The following is a 21,997-nucleotide window of genomic DNA, read 5'->3' as shown; positions in this document are numbered from 1 at the left end:
GCTAGTCTATGTAAACTATTTTGTTACTGAAAATTTCTTACACACTGATGTTTTAAAGTCTAAAAATGAATTCTACATTATTGGTGTTATCAGTGATATCACACACATTAGTTAACTTAGCAATCCTCAACCAGAACTCTGATCACGTTATTTGCTGATTACAAAATTGGGATTAATGGCTTTTTATGCCTAATATAAAAACACAAATGCTTTATTTGGCGATGTGATTCATTCTAATTTTACACCCTAAGACCTTCCTTTATGCACACTTAATTTTAACCAAACTTGACTGTTTGTTTTACTAAGCCTGGAATGGCCTTCAGTATATCTTTACTTATTCAAATTCTCCCTGTTTTTCAAGAGTCACATTAATATTCCTCTACCACCATATCTTTATTTTATAACCCTGACTAGATATGATCTTTCAAATTACAACTGAGTTATTTTTAGTAATAGTTCCAAATATTTAAGTCCCCTGTGGATATTTTCAAATTTTATTATGCTTTTTATAATATAACACTCATCCCATGAAGATTATATTATTGTTAAGAAGAAAGGAGAGTTAGATATGTGTGTATATGTTTATAGAGGTCTGTAAATGTATACATTTATACATATATATGGCAGCACTTTGAACATAATATATGTCCAATAAACACTTGATAAACTAAATTTATATCGTATTTTGTTTTGTATACAGTAAACTCTTGAGAAGAGTGGTATTGGCTTAATGATGAGTAGGGGAATGCCTCTGTTCTTAATGTCATACATAGCATTTTTATTTTGGGACTCTGTAGTTAATTGTAAGATTTACCACAAATTATTAGTATGTATGAATATATTTATGAACTGCAATGCAGTTTATAAGTAAATATTTATTAAATAAAAATATAAACAAATGAATAAATAAATATGTATTATTGTAAAGTCTCTGTTCTCATTTGCTATCTAATAAATGAAGTGAACATTCCATTTTTATAAAACCTAATAATTTAGACACTTTTATAAACAACTACTGGCATTCTCAAATTCAATTTTTTAAACACACACGTGCATCAAGTTTAATAAATTAAATCTCTGCTCTATATATCTTTGTAATATAAAGCAGAATGCACCAATAGAAACATACACTAACACAAATGAACTAACATGCTGTATATTAAAATTTCACATCAAGTCAAAATTAAATGTTTAATTCAATTAAGTAACACTGCATATACAAAGATATAACAAATTTTAAAGAGACCAAATAATTTGCACTTAAATGCATGTTCTTTAACCTCATTCTGTACAAAATAATATTAACAGACATTGACTAAATAATTCATGTCAATTTTGTTATATAAAAATGTGATGTTTTATAGTATTCTCTAAATATGTGTATAGCTTAGGAGACCCTCAAGGTAGCACAAGAGTCAACTAAAGGCCTACAAGTTATCATGAACATTTGATTTATATATGCAGCAAATTTCTGGAATGCTGTGAATTTGCTCTGTTGAAGTTTTGGATTCTTAATTTTAAATTCTCATGGGAAAAAAGTATGGCAGGATAGAGAAAGGGTTTTTCCTTGTTTTATAGAGTGTTATTTTATTATTATTTAATTTAATGTTTGATCATGAGGTTTTCGTATACTTATTATAGTCTAAGATCATCCGATATATGTGAAATTCATACTTTTTTAAACAATCAATAAACTCTAAGCAAGTGCAGTATCATAAGTCTCCCAGTTCCATGCCAAATAATAATAATAATAATAATAATAATAATGGCATGTTGTTCTATTTGAAAAGCAGGGGTGAATTTATTGTTCTTTATCTACTATCAAAATTTATTTAGTAGTAAATTTTTTTACCACTAGAAACAATAGTAGAAATATGGACTACTAGTGTAGAATCCACTTTTATTAGTGTCTTAAGAGCATTAAAAGTTAAATTGGGAAATGTTTAGGGAAATTATTTATTCTGACTCTTTATGTGAAGCAAATAAATTATTGTAAACCCTCAGGTATTATGACAGATGCTTTTAGTAATTTAGTAAACATTCTTTCAGAAAACACAAGTAAATCCAGTAATAAATAAGACAGTATGAGTGCCACAAATCCTTTGAAACCCTTGAGAATTGTCTCTGCAAGCTATACAGTCAACAATAATAATTCAATCAACTGCTCAAGTAAAAACGTGCTTCAGCTAGAAAGTTTAAATTTCATACATACTAGGAAAAAAATCATTTCTGGGCATCAGATCTTTAAAGCTCAACTAGGTTTAGAAATTAACATTTTTATTGAAATATCAATATAACATTTGCATAACACTAAAAAACAGTGCCTAGGTATATGCATGTCTTAGATCTCCATGTGTAAAGGAAAGTAAGAATGGATTACCATAAAATCTATATATTAGTTATTTTAGGAAGGAGGGAGAATATAGTAATAAAGAAGTGTCTAAGAGGGTGCCATCTTGAGTACTAATGGAGGTCATTTTCTGGTGTGGATGACAGTTGTATGAATGGCTTATTGAGCTTTGCACTTTCAATTTGCAGCATTTTCTGTATGTGCATCATATTTCACAACAAAAATGGTTTAAAAATTAAAATTGCTTAATAATAACTACTTATTTATAAACAAATGAATTTACCTACATAAGCTTTTCATTCTATTTAATTTTATTTCAAAATTTCAAAATGTGTATAGCTTATAAATTTTAATGGTAATGCAGCATAAGGACCATATAAAAGTAAAAACACTTTCCTATCCTCTACTCTCCTAGCCTCTGGCACCCCAGAAATGACAAATAAAATCTCTCTTCTATCTCCTTATGGCAATTATGTACCTATTTCTTGATATCCCATGTTATCATCTCAATATTGAATAATAGAGCTTCTTAAAATCTTAATACATTTAATTAAATCTTATTAAATCTGATTAAAATATTGGCCATTAATAAAATCTCCAAAGGAGGGAGAGTGAAAAAACCTAGAAAGGACACTAAAAACAATCTTGTTCAAAGGTTAACTAGCTCGAGAGAAGAAGAAAGAAAACTTGTGCAGTTCATGAAATGCCAAACGTTATGAACTCAGTAAAGGTAGATTACTAAATATTCTTAAATCTACTGGAAGTTCATAGGAATAGAAATAGGTTTACTATTCATGATCATTTCTAGTGGAGCAAGGTCAGAATCCAGAATTTGTAAGACTTCATTTTCTCCTTTTCCATCTGTAGCACCCATCTCTGCTACTTTGGCTATGTGGGTTTTTGAAAGCATTCACATAGCGAATGACACAGGCTAACTAATGTCATCTGGGTGAGTCATCACTGTCATTTTTGTTATTTAGTGTTTCTTTTGTGGAATCTGCTCTCTGGTGAGAGATAAGGTACCATAAAAAGATTTTTACACTTTGTGTTACCTCTAGTAGGATGACCACTTATCTCTTCCTTGGTCTCATTGTCCTCAGTCTTACAACTTTACCCTTTCAGACCTTTTAGCCATTTGCGACTGGCTATGACTCTAAGTATACCTTTAATTCAGATCATTTCCTTATCAACAGAAAATGACCAGTTGAGTGTCTAAAGCTCTGAAAACAGAGGATTTCCTTTTATAGCTGTCTTCCATGGCAATCCCAGAGTGGAGCTGTTTCAGCAACAGATCATTCTCACCTCTCTCCCTACATCCCTAAGCAACACGTGAATACACTATGCTTGGGATATTTCTTCTTCTGCCAGCAATTCACAATAAACACTCCATTAGACCAAAAGTGTGAGCTGAGTTTAAAGCATGAGTACAATAATGGTAGGTGACATGGGGTTCTGTGCCAACAACTTGTACGTTTTATTTGACACAAGGATTAATCTGCACATTTATTGAGAGGCCGTTTATCAAGGAATAATCTAAGAGGTTGGGTAGTAATGTAGAACAGTGAAGGAGAAGAAAAAAGGAGCAACAATACTGTCAAATAAAGTCTAACCATGGCTAGACCAATTTAACATGGTGCCATGGATATGTTGTGAGTCATCCTTGTGCTGCATTAGCTCTCTGGAGAACAGAGAACTAGCTGAGGAAAATATTGTGAATGTATCACAGCTCTGAGCTGTTAGCTGCCAAAAATAATAACAACGAGAGAATGGGTGCACAAGCTTGGCTAAGTAAATCTGAGAAAGACAGCAATATCAGCCATAATAATCCCTGCGCATATCTATAGTTTTAATGTCTACAAAATGTAAATTTGCAGCTCATATATCTTGCCTGGGATCGTAACTAATGTGTCCGGTGCCTAACTGACATGTCTTTACAGATATATCAATGGCACTTTAACTATTTCTAACATTATGTTCTTAATCTCTCAATACATGGTTTTCTATTGTTATTCTTATGAGTAAAGGGCATCTATATTTATTCAGTAATGCAAAATATAAATCTTGAAGTCATCTTTCAGATCTTCTCCTGCAACATCTATATTTGATCCATCGTTGTACCAGATGCTGATACTTTTCTGTCCACATCCCCATAACTTATCATTTGTTTATGCCCTTGGCTATCTATTGCAAGTGCCTGTAGTGCTTTATCCAAGGTCTTCCTCTCCCACACTCAGATAACATGTGAGGCAGGCTGGAAGTGCTGGAAAGTGAGTAATTTAGAAGCAATTCTCAGATAACGATGGATGGGACTGGGAACATTAATTTCCCAGCATCCTTTATCCTTGCATGGGAAAATAATTAAGAATTCTCTATACTATCTCCTAAAGAACTCAGCAGCAATGGGCTCCCAGTGCCCATAGTGGAATTTCTTTTCTTTTTTTCTTTTTTTTTTCTTTTTTAGTAACACACTTGAACTAGCTTCCATTCCTTTCTTATCTCACTTCTTACTGACCAGTACATCCTTGAATCCCATACAGACAAGTGATTATACTTAAATCTTTATCCAAGGACCTACTTCAGAGACAGCCAAACTAATAAATGCATCAATCTTACCAGTTTATTCTCTTAATGTTTTAAAAATCTGCACTTCCATTTACATGGTCTTACCCTAAATCCAGTTTGCTATGATTTCCCAGTTTTGACTAGCACTACAATAACTTCTAAACTTCTTTCTAGAATCCATTCTGCATCCCTTTAAGCCATTCTCAATACTATAAATCCTGATATTTCCAAAATGCAAACCTGACAGTATATTAAAACTACTTAATAGATTAAATGGATTTAGGATTAAAAGCCTACATATTTTACATAGTGTACAGTTTATGGTATATCTTTATTCAGCATCCATTCTCACATGGTTCCAAATACCTCATTGAATTGCAATTAATGAATCTAAATAATCCATTTCTTAAGTTAATTAGCAGTGTGGGCTTAAGATAGGAATTACATCTCTCACTGAGACATGCTTCCATGAGACAGGAAGGGAATTATAAATTAAAACACTTTAGCACTGCCTGATGTGATGCTGACAAATACATTTTGAGAGAATTTAATGTTTATGACGACTAGTGTAGCATTTAATGTCTAGAAACATATTTAACTGAGGCAATGATACTAGCGTCAGGCAGCAGCAACCTTCTGATGCTGGAAAGGTGCTATGAAGATGATCTGTATAGTCAGGTGGCAGCACGTCTAATCATATTTCTCCAGTGACTCCAAGAATGTTTAAAGATCCTAATTTCCTGTGTTAACTCTCTTCATGTTTGAAATATCTAGACCAATTTCTGTTCTAAGCACTGAAGCTCGATTATGCAAATAATCTGGCACTGAGGTTTGATCTGTATCAACTTCCTCAGCTCTAGCATCCACAGATACTTTTATTTTCTGCATTTCTAGTCTTTTATTAGTATACTGTTGTATTAAAGTGTCAAGTTCCCTCCAGCTATAGGGCTATTTCTGGCTTGGAAACCCACGTCTTCTCAACAACATTTTAAAAATGTTTTTTCTCCTTTGTTATCTGAGCTAAATAATCATTTCTGTAGGGAAGCCTCCCTGAGGTCCTACTTCATTAAATTATTTAGCAAATTATTTCATAAATTCAATGTTTTCATAGAAATTTACATTTTGAAGCTGTTCATGTTAAATGTGATTATTAGAATGCTATATAACTCATCAAACCAAGGAATATGTCTCAGAAACCTAGACTGACTCTGTTTAGTCTTATTCTAATTTCTAGAATACTGCCTGATAAAATATAGAAATTCAGTCATTTTTGATTAATGTTGAAAGATTTAGAAAAGTAAGTTACTGATAGGATTCATACCTCAGATTGGGATCTTGACTTATGTAGGAAGAACCCTGTTCCATTATGACAGGAAGTAAAAAGGAAAGACAGATGTTGATATTGATTGATGGTATGCAAGAAATTAAGATATCCATATTTTCTCTCTGAAGCAAAACACTAAGGATTCTGACAATGATTGGAGTTGTAATTGGGAGGGTTTTCAAATAGTGGGGAAGATATTGGAAACTTCTACTTCATTAATTAAAAAGACTGTTGAGTAGGGAAATAAAAGAACTGGGGTCAGTTTTGAAAACTCATTTTAGAATCAAGACAAAATATTATAAATCACCAGTCTGTGCAGGTAAATTCATAAATGATTGCATAGTTGCAGTGAATGGAAACAATGTAATTGATCCAGAATCCAGGTGTTAACAGCATGTCTTTGCTAGAGTAATAAGGCAATAATGGGCAATGCTGAGAGTATTGACAAAAACATAGGTACTATTTTAGAAAGAAATGAGAAGGATTCCTTTATATGGAGTACATTAAAGAATTCACAAAAGTAGAAGTACTTGTGAAGTCATAAGTACATGCAGTAGGAAGAATAGTGGTCTGGAGATATACAAATGTATGATCAGAGTATGAAGATTTTGAATTAAATATCCCAGAGTTGCAAAAACTAGTATGGAAGAGGTTGCACAATTTCAAATTCTAGCTCTGATTATTCAGGTCCTGGTTAAGTGGGGATGTATCTTGACCCCATCTCAAATACATAAAACTGGCACAGATGAAAGGGATATTTCTCCATAGAAAAGTAAGAGGTTGTATTACCAGATTAAGGGAAATTGGATGTTGGGATGACAAAAACTACACGTCAATGGAAAGTTCTTTAATTGTAATAAATATGGTTTTAAACGGACTTCACCTACCTACTTTCAGGGACACAGCCTAGGCTGTGTCATTTACAGAATCATAGAACAAAAGGCTAATGTAAAATCAGCAAGAAAGATAATTAACTGAGGTGACTAGGTTTTGGAAAACATGAAAGAAGACAAGGCTTCTATTTATTCAATTAGTGCTTACTGATCACCTATTGTGGTTCAGAAATTATTTTTGGTAATTAAAATGCATTAATGAATACAACAGACTAAAATTTTCTGATCTCCTAGAACTTAAATTTTAGTATTGTGTTGCCAAAGATAGACAATAAACAAATACATAAATTATATAGTTGTTTAGAAGGTAATAATTGTAATGGAAAAATGAAAGAAAGAAGACAAAATACCATGGTTTTGTGGCCTAGGGATCAGCATGTGTAGAGTCAAGTGGATACATTCAAAATGGTGTTCAGAATATGCTTTATCAAAAACTACCACTCATGGAAGGAGAAAGGGAAGTTAGCCATATGAATGCCTGGGAAAGAAATTATACTATGTAGTTAAAAAGAAAGCAGCTAGTGAAAGAGCCTTGAATTGGAGTGAGGCAAGTTTTTTCAAGAAATATTAAAGAATCAGGAAAATGATTATTTCAAGAAATATTAATAACTGGAACAAAGTGTTCAAGAAAGAATGTGAAAGGTGAGATGAGAGATATAACCATGATGTCAGGTCACTTAGGGCCTCCTTTACTCGGCGTGAAATGAGGAAACTTTCAAGGATTCTGAATTAAGAGGTAACTTGATCTGAACTACGTTTAAAAATGTTACACTGTCTGATGTATTGAGAATAAATGATTGAAGGTATTACAGGTGATTTGGAATATCATGGCATTGGTTGGTTTTGGTTTAAAAAATGTGTGGTCGCAATAGTTCCTGTTTAAATGGGTTGAGTTTTTCAAGGAGATTCAGAGAAAGGCTCCTGCAGTCTTGAAAGGGCAGTGCAGTACCTAAACACATTGATTTTCTTCAATAAAGCCCATCTCTTTGCTGGTGAAAAAGTCAGTTTCTAACAATGTCACTGGGAATATGTTTGCCCCACAAAATAAATAATCCATTTCTAAAGTGTCTTCTTCCTGTAACAAGAGTCAGCATTTTCTTCTGATAAGATGTGTGCAGTTCCAACTATGCAGTGGGGGTCAAAAGCAGCTAGCTATTCATCAAAAGCTCTTATCTCCCACGGCTAATCAGCCTGCTTCACAGAAAGTGGGTCTGGGCCCAGGAGATGACTTAGCACATTTAACCCTATGCTATCTGCTGCATGTAGAACACACCAGTATTCTCTCAGACATGGTGGCATAATAAGACAAAACGTGTCTAGTGTTACTTATTACAAAGAAAACAAAAGTATTTTGAAGCTTATTTTTTTATATTTTAGCTTCAATTTCTAAATTTAAAAAAGCAATGAAAACAAAGTAGTTTAAATTGGAGAATCTTCTCTAGATCAGAAAACAGTAATTAAAACAGAGGAAGTAGAAGCAAATAAAGAGAAATTAAAAAAACAAAACTTCATTGATTGCTGCAGCATGCTATGATAGTGTATGTTATATTGCATTAGTCTTTTCTGGTGTTTTTCATGTGCATATTTACATATTTAAAATCAGTTGTTATAAATCTGAGTCCTGATTTTTTCCATTCTTAATAGGTTCTATGTACTTTATATGTTGCTATATTATCTTTCACGATAGGTTTTTAATAGTTGTATAATATTCAATTAAGTGAGTATAACATAGTTGGCCTTTTATCATTATTGGAAATATAAAACTCTGTAAAATCAAGATGCTATAGCATTTTGTACATTGGTAGGTTATGGATATTTTGTTATTATAAGCATATTAAACCCAAAACCTTTCTCTTCTATTTTCTGATATTAATATCTGATTTTTAACATTAAAATAATAAAATCAATGGGATACAGAATTTCAAATTGATGTCCCTCTAGTCACTAATCAGTGTTCTCTAAGTAATAAATGTAATTGGCTGCCAAACAAACATGAATTTGTCTTGGGTCAGTTCAGATGTGGGCTGTGTATATTCGTTAACCATCTAGCTATTGTTTCATCTCCAAGGCATTTGTTTTTATTTCTTGTTTTTTAAAAGCCAATTTGTAGAATATACAATTAGAAAGGCTCTGCAGAATGTGGATTTCAACTCTGGAAAATTGGAAAAGACAAAAATGTGCTAAGATAGATGAGTATTCATTTGCTTTGTGAAATAACTATGATAGTCTACTGGTTAATATCGGTTGCATACACTAATTGCAAATATTCATTGGAATATCTACATATCAATGTACACATAGGGTTTGATTTTAAAAAATGGGAAAAGTTGAATAAACAATTTTTTTTTTTTTTTTTAAGAAAAAGATCAACTTTTAGTAATATTGAGACATCATAATTTGCTTAATGGACTGGATATGGAATAGGAATCCATGGGATTATAATATGATAATTATGATTATTTCCATATTATTTTGTGCTGACTATATACTCAACGGGTCTATTAATAAAATCTTAATTTTCAGGTTCCATAAAGTAATTATCTTAAATTTAGTCATGCCAGTGGTTTTCAGTAAATATTTAGGTAATTAAAAATTATGACATTCCCTTCATTTATTGCCTTTTTCACTATTTTTTTAACTTTATATCATGATAGGGAATATTTTATAATATCTTTGTTATAGAGGTTTTCAATATATGTAAATTTCAAAATGCTGAAAGAGTATGTGTTTAATTATCTAAAGTTTTTTAGACATGTATAAAATGCTTTATTATGTAATTCAACCAAATCCCTAAATTCAAATCAGTGCCCTAGTATATCTTCAGACAAACACATGCACAGACTGATGACACAAAGTTCTTGTCCACAGAAGTGCACAGTTTGAAAGTGAGGGAAATGAAAGTCACAAATCAGTATGATGAAATACATAGTTATATAGAAATGTAAAGCATAGTATAAGTAATTGATTGTTTCAGGGTTTGGTGGTATGCAGGCTATTATAGTATAAAAAAACAGATGCGAAAAATACTTCTTGGATAAACAGTAGACATATTTTAAGTTAAATTACGAGCAAGAAAATTATCCCTGGAAATCAGAACAGTGTAAGAGTTTGGTGTGGTATTCCAAATGTACTGTCATGTACTTTGTGATTATATGTGATGGGTTTTTCTCAGTTGCAGCTCTTAACTGAAAATAATAGACACAGACTTTGGTTAACTTAAAGAGAAATAAATGAACTGGGATAATATTTTATCACAGATTCAACGGGAAGGTTGGAGAATCAATTTCACACAGCAAGCCAGAAATAAGGGAGTATGAATCTCAGGAATGTACCTGGAAGTCATGATACTACCTGGGGTACCTCTATAACTGGGCGCTCTATGCTGACACTGCAGCTGAGCTCCTGCTGCCACCATTTCTCAACTTTTTGATGACTTTTCCTAATTCCTTTATGGTTTCGACTCTTGGTAGTAGTACTTGCTTGACAAAGTGTGGAACACATAAATCTAAAGGTGGAAGAATGAAATTTCTGACCCCCATTGGGTGCCCAGAGTGAGTCAGGTAACCAACACAAACAAGATATCTGCTATGGGGAAAAAGAAATTAGGCTGTGTTTCAAATAATAGACTGATGTAATATTGGTTAGAAAGTTTTAGACCATTACACAAAACTTAGTTGTTTGCTTGTAGGCAATAATAATTTGTAACTGTATCTTAAGTATAATAATTTTGTCAGAATAATTTATCTCAGAACTGCATCTGAGAAATAACTGTAGTATCAACGTGGATGATAATATTACAATATCAATAATTTCTTGATAGGAAATTAAGGTACTCATAATATTCCTGAAAACAGATTGATGATAAGTGTCTTAACTGGCAAGATGGTGGGGGGTGTAGAGAATGAAAAGTAAAGAATGGACGTAACAGTTGTTTTGAAAGTAGAATTTGGATGCGACAGATAATGGAGACAAACAAGCAAGATTTGTCTTATAGGTTCTTAAATTGGTTAACTGGGTAGTTGGGATGCTAATGAAGGATAATTCAGTTTTGGACCCACCTTATTTGAAATAAATTGAACATTCAATAATTGTAATATTTTGGGCTAGAGTTTGGAGGCATAGTTTTGAGTCGTTAACATAGGGTGCACTAATACTCCAGGGATACATACAGAAAGATAAACTAGTTGGGGGAAAAAAAAAAAGCAAAACCCAAGGTGAGTATTTTGGTGGAAGCCAAGAAAACAGACTTCCAAGAATTAATGGGAAGCCAGCTGAGTTATGTGCTGTTAAAATCAAAAGAAAAAGAAATTAAAAAAGTGCTACAGGTTTAGATGGTAGATTATCACTGATATACTTGACACAGCAGTTTCTTCAGTGGCAAGGAGAAATTATGATTGGAAGAATTAAAAATGTATTTTTAGTCTCAAAGGTTGGTAAGTATTGTTCAAAGATATTTTTTTTTCAGAATGAGGAATGATAAATAGGATGCTTTTTTGAAAAGAGGGTAAGAATGAGGGAAGGATTATTTAAAATATAACTTTATATAGCAGTAATGTAATGCATACAATTAATACACTATTTTAGTCCTGCTTTAGTCCCATGTGATTTACTTATTTTATTAAATAGGCTAATTTAATGCTATTTTAATTATACACTATTTAACAACTCATGCATTTATTGCTTACTCAATTAGAATAATTTAATAAGAGTGATGGTTAAAATGTTAAATACCTATATATAGCTAATATGTAACAATGGCTTAGAATAATTATTTATGGGATAGTCCTGATATTATGTAAATATTTGTAAACAAGCACACTGTAACATAAATTTATTCATTTGAAAGGTAATCATCTGAAATAGATTAAGGATTAAATTTTTACTTTACCAGAAGCCAAGAGCAGCAGATTTCTTTTATGGTCATCCTTAGTATTAAACATTGGTTAATTTTGTTGAAAACTACATTTACACACTCAAGAAAAGTCAAAAGAAAATATTCAGAAAAGTTATAATATTCATCCTCTATGGAAAAACAGTATGAGACAAGTACTTGACTTTTACTTCACCATTTTATAGTCGATCCTGAAAACTTGATCTGCAAACAAGCAAACAAGAAAATCAGTAATGGAAATCATACTATCACAAATGTAGTTGAAATGCTCTGAAGAATAATCAAAATGTTTGTGTAGTATTGTCTTAACATAAACCTTAGTTCCCCCCAAAGCATGGCAAACTGGTGTACAGGTTATGAGTTACCAATGTGGCTGACTGCGGTTGGCCTCAAGCAGTCTTGTTTGACCTAGTGTTCTCTAAAAATATCTTTCTTTATGTGCACCATGAAGCAAAAAGTTTGTGACTCACAGTTTTGACTAATACAGCCTGTTAAACATTACCAATTCAGTGCTTTTTCCCCGTGAAAGAATTCAAAGAACATGAAATATCAGCTATTTAAATACATTTTTCTTTGCTATGAAAGCATACATGATCATTGCTATGAAAGCATACATGATCACAAATAATAAGTGAAGCATAAAAGAAATTATCCATTTTCCCACAATGTAAACATATTTATTGTAAACATGTTAAGACATTTTACTCAATGTGTGTGTGTGTGTGTGTGTGTATGTGTTTCTGTATGTGTGTTTGTGTTTAATAAGCTTGGGTTTATTTATTTGAATGAAAGTTCAGTTGTGGGGGAAAAAAGACATAAAGAGCTTTGAATTGGCATTTTAATGTACATATAGTTTATTATATAATATTAGGAATACTGAACTTAATTAGGAATACTGAATGTGAAAATGTTGTATTAGCACAAGAAAGTGTTTTATAAAAATGTCCATTGAATGATAATTATGTCAAAGGTTTATCCTTGCCAGGAGCAGCAAGAACTGGGTGGGTAGAGAAAAATCACTTATTTTCAGGGTGGTATTTAAGTAATAGAAATTATGTCAATAATAAACTATTACAGTGAGTGTTCATTTCTTAATTTATTTAATTTTGATTATGTCAGAAGTACAGGATATATTGTTCTAGAATATAGCCTGAGGAAAAGTTTTAAGCTACTATATTTAGGAATAGTTTTTATAAATTGATATTAATCACTGAATGTATATATGTTAAATAAATAAAGCACATATGACAAACTAATAAAATATACATATAATCCTATAATCTTTAATCAGTTTTGTGCTTTGCACAAAAATCAAAAATAAGTAATAGATAGTTTTGGAGAAATTTCCACAAGAATTAAATAGCAAATATTTAATATGAAACATCCCTTTTTTTTTCATTTTAATGTTATTTTCTGTTTAAATACAGAGCTCAAAATTAAATACATTTAAGAATAAAGAAGTTTTCTTCACATTACTAACCCTTAAAGTTACATCTGAACACACAAACATGCACATACACACACACTAACATATACACATTCTAGTTAAAAATTAGATTAGAGATTGTTTCGAAACTTTTAAATTTCTTTAAGTCTATTTGTACACAGAAGCAAAAAGCCACAAGTCTGTGATATGTATGTGTGTGTGTACACACATATATAAATATCTATATAAATATATATATATATATATAATCCGATTGAGAAAAACAAACAAACAACAAATATATATATATATATATTTGAGAGAGACAGATAGAAAGACAGACAGACACTTATTTCAAAGCATTGGCTAGCATGCTTACCTGATTCTTGGGATTGGCAAATCTGTAATCTGTAGAACAGGTCAGCAGGTTTGAGATTTTCTAGTGGGTGTGTTGATTCTATAGTCTTGAGACTGAATTTCTTCTTCCTTAAGGAAGCGTCAGTTTGCGTCAGTTTTGTTCTTTTAAACTGATTGTATGAGACCCACCCTCAAAGATATCTTGTCAAAGTCTTCTGATTATTGATGTTAACCACACTACAACATACCTTCACAGCAATCTAAATAAGTGTTAAATTGAGTAACTGAGTACTATTGCCTATCTAGTAACATATAAAATCATCACAACTAAAAAAACTAATTGTATGCAATATATATGCAAATGTAGATTTAGATGGATTGTTAGACTATCAGTTGGAATGATTTATTTCTTAAATAATTGAAACTACAGTAAGTACAATATAAGTTGATTATTCTTCTTTTCACAGGTTCATTAGGTCAATAGTAGAATATTGGTACTAAATAAATTTTATTGAAGTGTGTTTAATTATGAAAAGAACATGTTAGATATTACCATAAAAAGCTTTTTTGTAAAAAAAAGATCCATTTTCCAAAATATAATCTGATTAAGATAAAAAATAAAGTGATTAAGGTCCCTATCTTAGATAGTGGTATGAAACATTTTGATGAACAGTGTTAGACTATGCTACATTTATTTCATTGAAATACCTGCATTAAGATCACATCCATATTTGTTAATTGTGGTTCTGAATATAATTAATCAAATAATTGTGCTACTTTCAAGTATTGGATCATTACTACACAGTGATATAAAGGAACTTAAAATATCAAGATATGTTAATGATGATAAAATGGTATCAATAATAAAGAAACAGCTGGATGTCTAAATAATGGAATAATAGTGAAACACATAGTGGACTATTAAACAAGAGACCAAAGAGGTATTTAATGGATTCTTGTGTCATCTCAATGTATTTATTATATACACTGTATATTGTTATAGTCATGTTTTCTTTCTAAAGCTATAAGTACTATATAAGTCTCATCATTTGATTAAGTTATATGAACCAGAAAGTAGGTGAAGAAAATGGAGATATCAGTGTAGAATCCCTGATATATATCTGGCCTGATTATCTGAACAAATACTGCTTCTATGGGGGCAAAAAAATAGATTTCATATTGAGCTGGAATCACTAAGTTCTGTTTTGGAATTAAGTTTGACCTGCATATGAAACATCTAGTGGAGTCAAGCAGGCAATTCGATATATTAATTAGGGCTAAGAGTCCAGACTGGATTAGAGATAAAAATTTGGAAATGACCAGCATATAAATGGTATTTAAATCATGGAAATGAATGAATCATTTAAGGAGAAAGTTCATCTTTATGATATATCTAGTCAGTTATTTCAGAGAGTAAGAGTATAGACATGTAAGTGTGTCTAATGATATTTCTTTCTAGATAGGAGGAAAACAAACATTTGATAGAATCGCTATAGTCTCAGCAATAATATTTTGTCTATTTGATGATTTTTAAATAAATCCAATATACTTGATTGTGCATTACTTTTCAAGAAATCTACGGTTAATTACAAACAGAATTGAAAAAAAAAATGATATTTGAGTTGAAACATTATTATGATTTCATTAGGTAAGCAAGATGAGTGGAAATGGTTTGATATTAAGGTCATTTGTAAAGATGTGGTTAAAATGACAGATCATGTTATTTCTGTTGAGCCAAATGAAAGAAGTGAAAACAATTGTATAGGTCTATAGTTTGAAGTATTAATGAGTTTGAAGAATTTGTGCAATGAGTAATTTGAATAAATGAACTGGAGGATGAGTAGTATAGTTTGAATACTGAGATGCTTGTTAACAGGACTGAATATAGTATGTTCCTAATATAAGATATATCCATGGAATTGGGTTGCCACAGTGAAATACATGATGCAATGGCCTACACATCTGCTACAAATATAGTAAAGAAGCACACATGGAAATTAATTTTAGCCAATATTCCATTCAGATATGTTGATCTGTAGCTTTTTAATAGCTGAGGCCAAAAACCTCAAAATCATTATTGAGTGCTTTCTTTCTTTAGTACCTATCTGATAGTCAGCAAATTCTTTGGGCACTACTTTCAAAAAACTATCGACTCTAAAAAATTTATCACTATGTCCACTTTTACTACTCTGTGCAAAAGTCACTGTCATCTGTCAAATGAATTGCTATTGTGTACTAACTGGCCTCTCCTCTCCCACCATCATGCCTCTATCTTTAATTCATTCAAGATCAACTGTAGTTATATTTTTAAAATCCAGATTATATATTTTTCTGCTTAGAATCTGCCAATTATGTCTGTCCCATTCTATGTGAAAACCACAGTAATTGTCTATTACTTCCTTCCTCACATCCAGTTACTCTTTGCCTAAGCAAAGCTGCAACAAAACAGACTCTGGCTATTCTCCTATCTCATAAGGCACACTTCTGCCTTAGAACATGTGTGTTGGCTAATCTCTCCTCCTGGTACTCTCTACTCCCAAAACCAGCAGGGTTCATTGATCATGTATGTCATTCTAGTATTCACTCAAATATCCTTTTCTCAGTTCCAACTCTGTACACTCAAAAATTATAATGCAACTCTAACACTCCTGTTTTTATTCTTTGATATTTGCCTCAGAGCACTTATCTATAATAAGTTATTGCTTAATTTATTAATTCTGTTACTACCTATTTATCTACACTAGAATCAAAATTCAATAAGGGCAGTGTTTCTTATTCATTAAATTTTATTATTCCTGTACTACTTTTTCATTTGGATCTAAGATGCTAGTACAAAGTAAGTTCTCAATACCTGTTTATTATATGCATGAAGGGGAGAATTTATTGAGACATATCAAAACTACAATATTTTTGAATAAACAACAGTGGAATTTGTACTTATATCTTGAGCATTAAAAACAAAAAAAATATTGATAACTAATTAACAGGGGAGACATTTTATGAAAAACTGAATTTTGTTCTACGTTTTTCATACAACAGTAGATAGATGTTGACCACTTGTACTACATTGGTTTTCAATTCTGATCTTAAGTTCCAACAAAGGGATTATTTTATAACCTAAATTGTATGAAAATATTCTGTTAACATATTAATATTTTCATAGTTTTACAAGTTTAAGTTTTAGTAGAACTCTTAAGTAAATATAACAATAAATGATGCCCAGTTTATTAAGTATGATTTGGGTGTTCTAAAACACCATGAAATTATCCAAAGTGAGGATTAAGCCAATTTCATTCTGACAAATGAACTTTTTTCAATTAATATTTTCAATAAACGTTGTGTATCTTAGAAAAGCCCCAAAATGCCATGAGTGAATGCACAGGCTTATGGCCTAGATTCACTTGGCATTTCTCTTGGAAGCCAAATCTTATTTTCATAATCAAGGTTTCCCACAGAGGACTCCTCTTACATTGGATACACGCCTGGTTCATCTACATGCAAGCCAACTAATCGCTGGAACAACAGATGGGTCTATTCAATCGATGTGCCTATCTGCCAAATAAAGCTAAAAATGTCTCAAAGTAAAATAAAGCACCCCCAAAATCAGTGCTTGATCAAATTGGACGTTTAATATATAGAATTTACATCTTATCTTTCTCGTCTTTCTTTACCATAGGAAATTAGAAAGAGGAAATTGTCTAGATCAGAACAAAATTCTGCAAAATCCTAGGGAAGAACGATGAAACCAAAGTAGTGAAAATAAATGAATATGTACCATCAATGTCAATGGTAATTTAGTAGCTGTCAGGCTAGTCAAAGATTTGTTTTGTTTTTTAAAATTTAAACTGTGCTTGATCAAAGGTGGACAACGAAGATGGCAGAGTAGGTAAACGCTTTGTTCACCTCCTCCCATGACCACATCAACATTACAACTAAACTACAGAACAATCGTCATTGAGAACCACCAGAAGTCTTGTTGAACAGAAGTCCTATAATGAAGGATATATAGAAGAAGCCATATTGAGACTGATAGGAGGGGCTGAGAGGCAAAGCAGGCTAGTTCCACACCTACATGTGGTGGTTACAAATTGGGAGGGATATTATTAGCTGATTTCTCAACAGAAACTTTGCAGGCCAGAAGGGATTGATATAAAATATTCAAAGTGATGAAAAGCAAGGATTTACACTCAAGATTGCTCTACTCATAAAAGTTATCATTTAGAATTGAAGGACAGATAAAGAGCTTTCCAGACAAGAAAATGCTGAAGGAGTTCATCACTAACAACCAGGATTGCAAGAAATGTTAAAGGGACTTCTTAAAAAAGAAGGAGGAGAAGGAGGAGAAGGGGAAGGAGAAGTAGGAGACAAAGAAAATGGCAAGAACTACATATCTATTGACAATTACTTTCAGTGTAAATAGATTAGATACTCCACTCAAAAAAACATAGGGTGGCTGAATGGATAAGAAAACAAGACCCTTACATATGCTACCTACAAGAGACTCACTTCAGATCAGAAGACACACACAGACTAAAAGAAAGGGATAGAAAAAACATTTCATGAAAACAGAAAAACAAAACAAAACAAAACAAAATAAACAAAACTGAAGTAGCAATATTTATACCAGACAAAATAGACTTTAAAACAAAGGCTATACCAAGAGACAAAGAAGGACCCAGTAATTCCACTTCTGGGTATTTATCCTAAGAAACCTAAAACAATTTGTAAAGATGTATGCATCTATATATTCATTGCAGTATAATTTACGATAGCCAAGATATGGAAGCAACTTGGATGTCCATCAGTGGAAGAATGGATAAAGAAGAGGTGGTACATAGTATATAAAATGGACTATTACTCAGCCATGAGAAAGAACAGAATCTTGCTTTCTGCAACAGCATGGATGGACCTAGAGGCTATCATGCTAAATTAAATAAGTCACACAGACTAAGACAAATGCCATGCGATTTCACTTATATGTGGAATCTAAAACAAACAAACAAACAAAAACAAAATAAATGAACAAACAAAACAGAAACAAACTCAGAGATATGGAAAACATTTTGATGATTGCCAGATGGTGGGGGGTGGGGGGTTGGGAGAATGAGTGAACGTGAAGGTATTAAGAGGTACAAATTGGTAGTTACAAATAGTTATGGGGATGTAAAGTACAGCATAGGGAATATAGTAAATAATATTGTAATAACTATGTGTGGTGTTAGATAAGTAATAGATTTATTGGAGTGATCACTTTATAGGTATATAATTGTCTAATCACTATGTTGTACCCCTGAAACTAATATAATATTTTATGTCAACTCTAATTGAAAAAAATACATATTTAAACATCATACATACATACATAATTTAGACTGTAATAGAAATATGACAGCCAATGCATACATCACAGTGGTCCTAATAATGTGATTAACTTTAAATAATGTTGTTGCTTTTCTCATCAGGAACTCTTTTTAAACATCTCATAAAATATTTAGATAACTTATCTAGCAAAATGTGAACCTCTCTCCAATTTGTTTATGCAAGGTTAAATAAGCCAAGACATCAGTGATGCTCATCCAGTTGTCCTTGAACCCCAGTCAGGAATCATTCATCATCCACTAGAGCCCGGAAATTCTTTTTTTTTCTTTCTTTTTTTTAATTATCTGCTTGGGATTCTCAAAGCCTAAAGTTTGTGCTTTTAACAACAGGTAATGAAGAGTGGATTTAAAAAGTTTGATTTTTCCCAAGAGACTTAGACATATGAAGCAGATTGGAGAGGAAGAGTTACCAAATAACCATATTGAGAGAGTTCAAGAATAAAAAGATTAGCACTGCAGGAAACATACGAAAGCTTTGAGGTCAGCAATCAGAGATGCATCCTATGAGATGGACTGTTTTTCTTGAACCAGAGTTGACATGTGAAGGTTGTCTGGAGTCAAACAAGAGAAGCCGAATATACTGGGGGTGCCAAAAAATGTATACAAGTGGATACTTTGGTCAATGTTGCTCAAGCAATAAGTAGTTCACCATAATCAGAAGTATCTGGACACTGTGGTAACCACTTTGAGCACTTCTTGTAATTGCAGAAGTCAAACGTGTGACTTGTATTCATCTTTTGTTATTGATATATATTGAGTATTATAATTTTAATATTATATTTTCCTTTCTTAAAATATGTATACATTTTTTGGCACCCTCTGTATTTCCAAGGTGAAAACCTACAGTATGTTTCTGTTCATGTGATGTCAGATCAGAAGATCTTGTTAAAAGCAGCTTTCATATAGTCCATAAATCTTAATCATATCTGTATCCTGAGCTGTTGCTTTGTCCTCAACTCTATGAGGCAGGGTTCAGTGAAGAAAACAGAAGTCACTCTGACTATGTCAGGGAGAAATTATTTAAATTATTGTATTGGTATTTACAAAATTATTAGAGGGACTGAAGTACTGGAAGACAGGAAGCAATCATACTACTGAGGCTGCAAACCAGATGTGGGAAAGCTTGGACTGCCACTACCATTATTGCTGCCTTGAAAATTGGATCTCTCAACCAAGTTGCCAGTGGCTAAACAGTGGAATTCAGAGCCTGGTAGCAATAAACACTCAGGTTTCTCTTAAATTCAGCAGTTATTGAATAAAACCTCTGTTCTATCTGTCCACTATTATCTGATTATGTCTCTTCAGTGGAATCTTACATGCATCAATAATATTAGTTGCCAGGGTACTCTATAAATGTAGTTTTACACTCTCTAACTCATCAGAAGGATCTAATTCTAAGTCAGAATCTAAAGTACACTTTAATCTTTGCAAAGCACCTAGTCCTTCAATTCATGAAACAAACTTCCTCAATGGGCCAAGTTCTCCACAGTTATCTGGCCCTAACAATTCTTGGATCCCACATACTTTACATTTGGGGTTCTCATTTTTACAAGTATTGCAATGTTTCATAATTTCATGTTCTATTCAGGGTATATTTGGGGGTGGTACATGTGTGGCTGTGCACTCTACAATTACAGCAATGTCACAGAACCTGAAAAATACAGACTGGAATTTGCTTATCACCTTCTTCTTAGCCTGACCTTTTTGCCTTTTCTTAGATTCCCTCTTCTTTACACCCCTTTCCCTGAGAAGGGGCCATATATACCTTGGCATACTTGCCTCCTGTAGTACACTTCCTAAAATTTTAGCATCTCCTACATTACCTAGTGTGTATATGGATATCAAACTTTAGGAAACACTGACAATATAACATTATTTTAAAGCTATTTAATCAAATGTGGCCATATTTTCTTTGTTATTTCACAGGAGCTATGGGAATGTTATGTTTAATAAATAATGTGATATATGGTTTTCAGTAGGGATTTAGTAAATAACTGTTAAATAAATAAATGAGTGTTGAGAGTATTTTTATTTTAAATTTCCATATAGCTCTTAGTGTTTTTAATTAAATAAATCATTTTTCAGTATTTAACTTTTTGTAGATTTATATAAATGAAGGTAATATTCCTAGGATTTGCTAAGGAGAACAAATGGAAGAGATATGCACTTTCCTGTTTAGCTCCCCACAGACCCCACCAGACCATCTTTGCAATACATTAACAACAAGGCTATTATGGATATTTGAATTTGCAACCTCACTTAAAACCACTATTTCTTATTGACATCTCGATCATAAAAACTTCAGTCTACCTCTTGATCAACTATATATTCAATGTTTCATGAGGGTGGACCATCAATGATATATACTACTCTTACTTTTATGTTTTAGTTGTTAGACAAATTGTTTCATTGTGTTTAATATTTGGGAGGATATATGCTATTGAAGAGCCTAAATAAAGTTTATTTTATAACTTCTATGTACAAAAAATCTCCAAGAAAGTCTGTCTTTGTTTGTTTCGCTTCTGAGAAATCCAGACCTTGCAATTCTAGCAAATTTAAAAGAGCTTCCTGAAATAAACTAAATTTCATATACATATCAGTATAAGAGAATAAGGTTTTCCAAAGAGGGCTCAAGGAATGTTTAAGATGTACTTCTAAATTTACTAAAGATATATAGAGTATTGACATTATTCCAATAATTTTTCTATGTGATAGCCTCCATGAATATAAAACTATTTTAGAGGTCAGTGGTCCTATATAATTAGAACAATCTTCTAAAAATAAATTCTCAAAAATCCGGAATAACTTAAAAGAAA

Source organism: Rhinolophus sinicus, linkage group LG02 (assembly GCF_036562045.2).
Source record: "Rhinolophus sinicus isolate RSC01 linkage group LG02, ASM3656204v1, whole genome shotgun sequence".
In the NCBI taxonomy this organism is placed as follows: domain Eukaryota; kingdom Metazoa; phylum Chordata; class Mammalia; order Chiroptera; family Rhinolophidae; genus Rhinolophus; species Rhinolophus sinicus.
Note: the sequence above shows the minus strand (reverse complement) of the source record.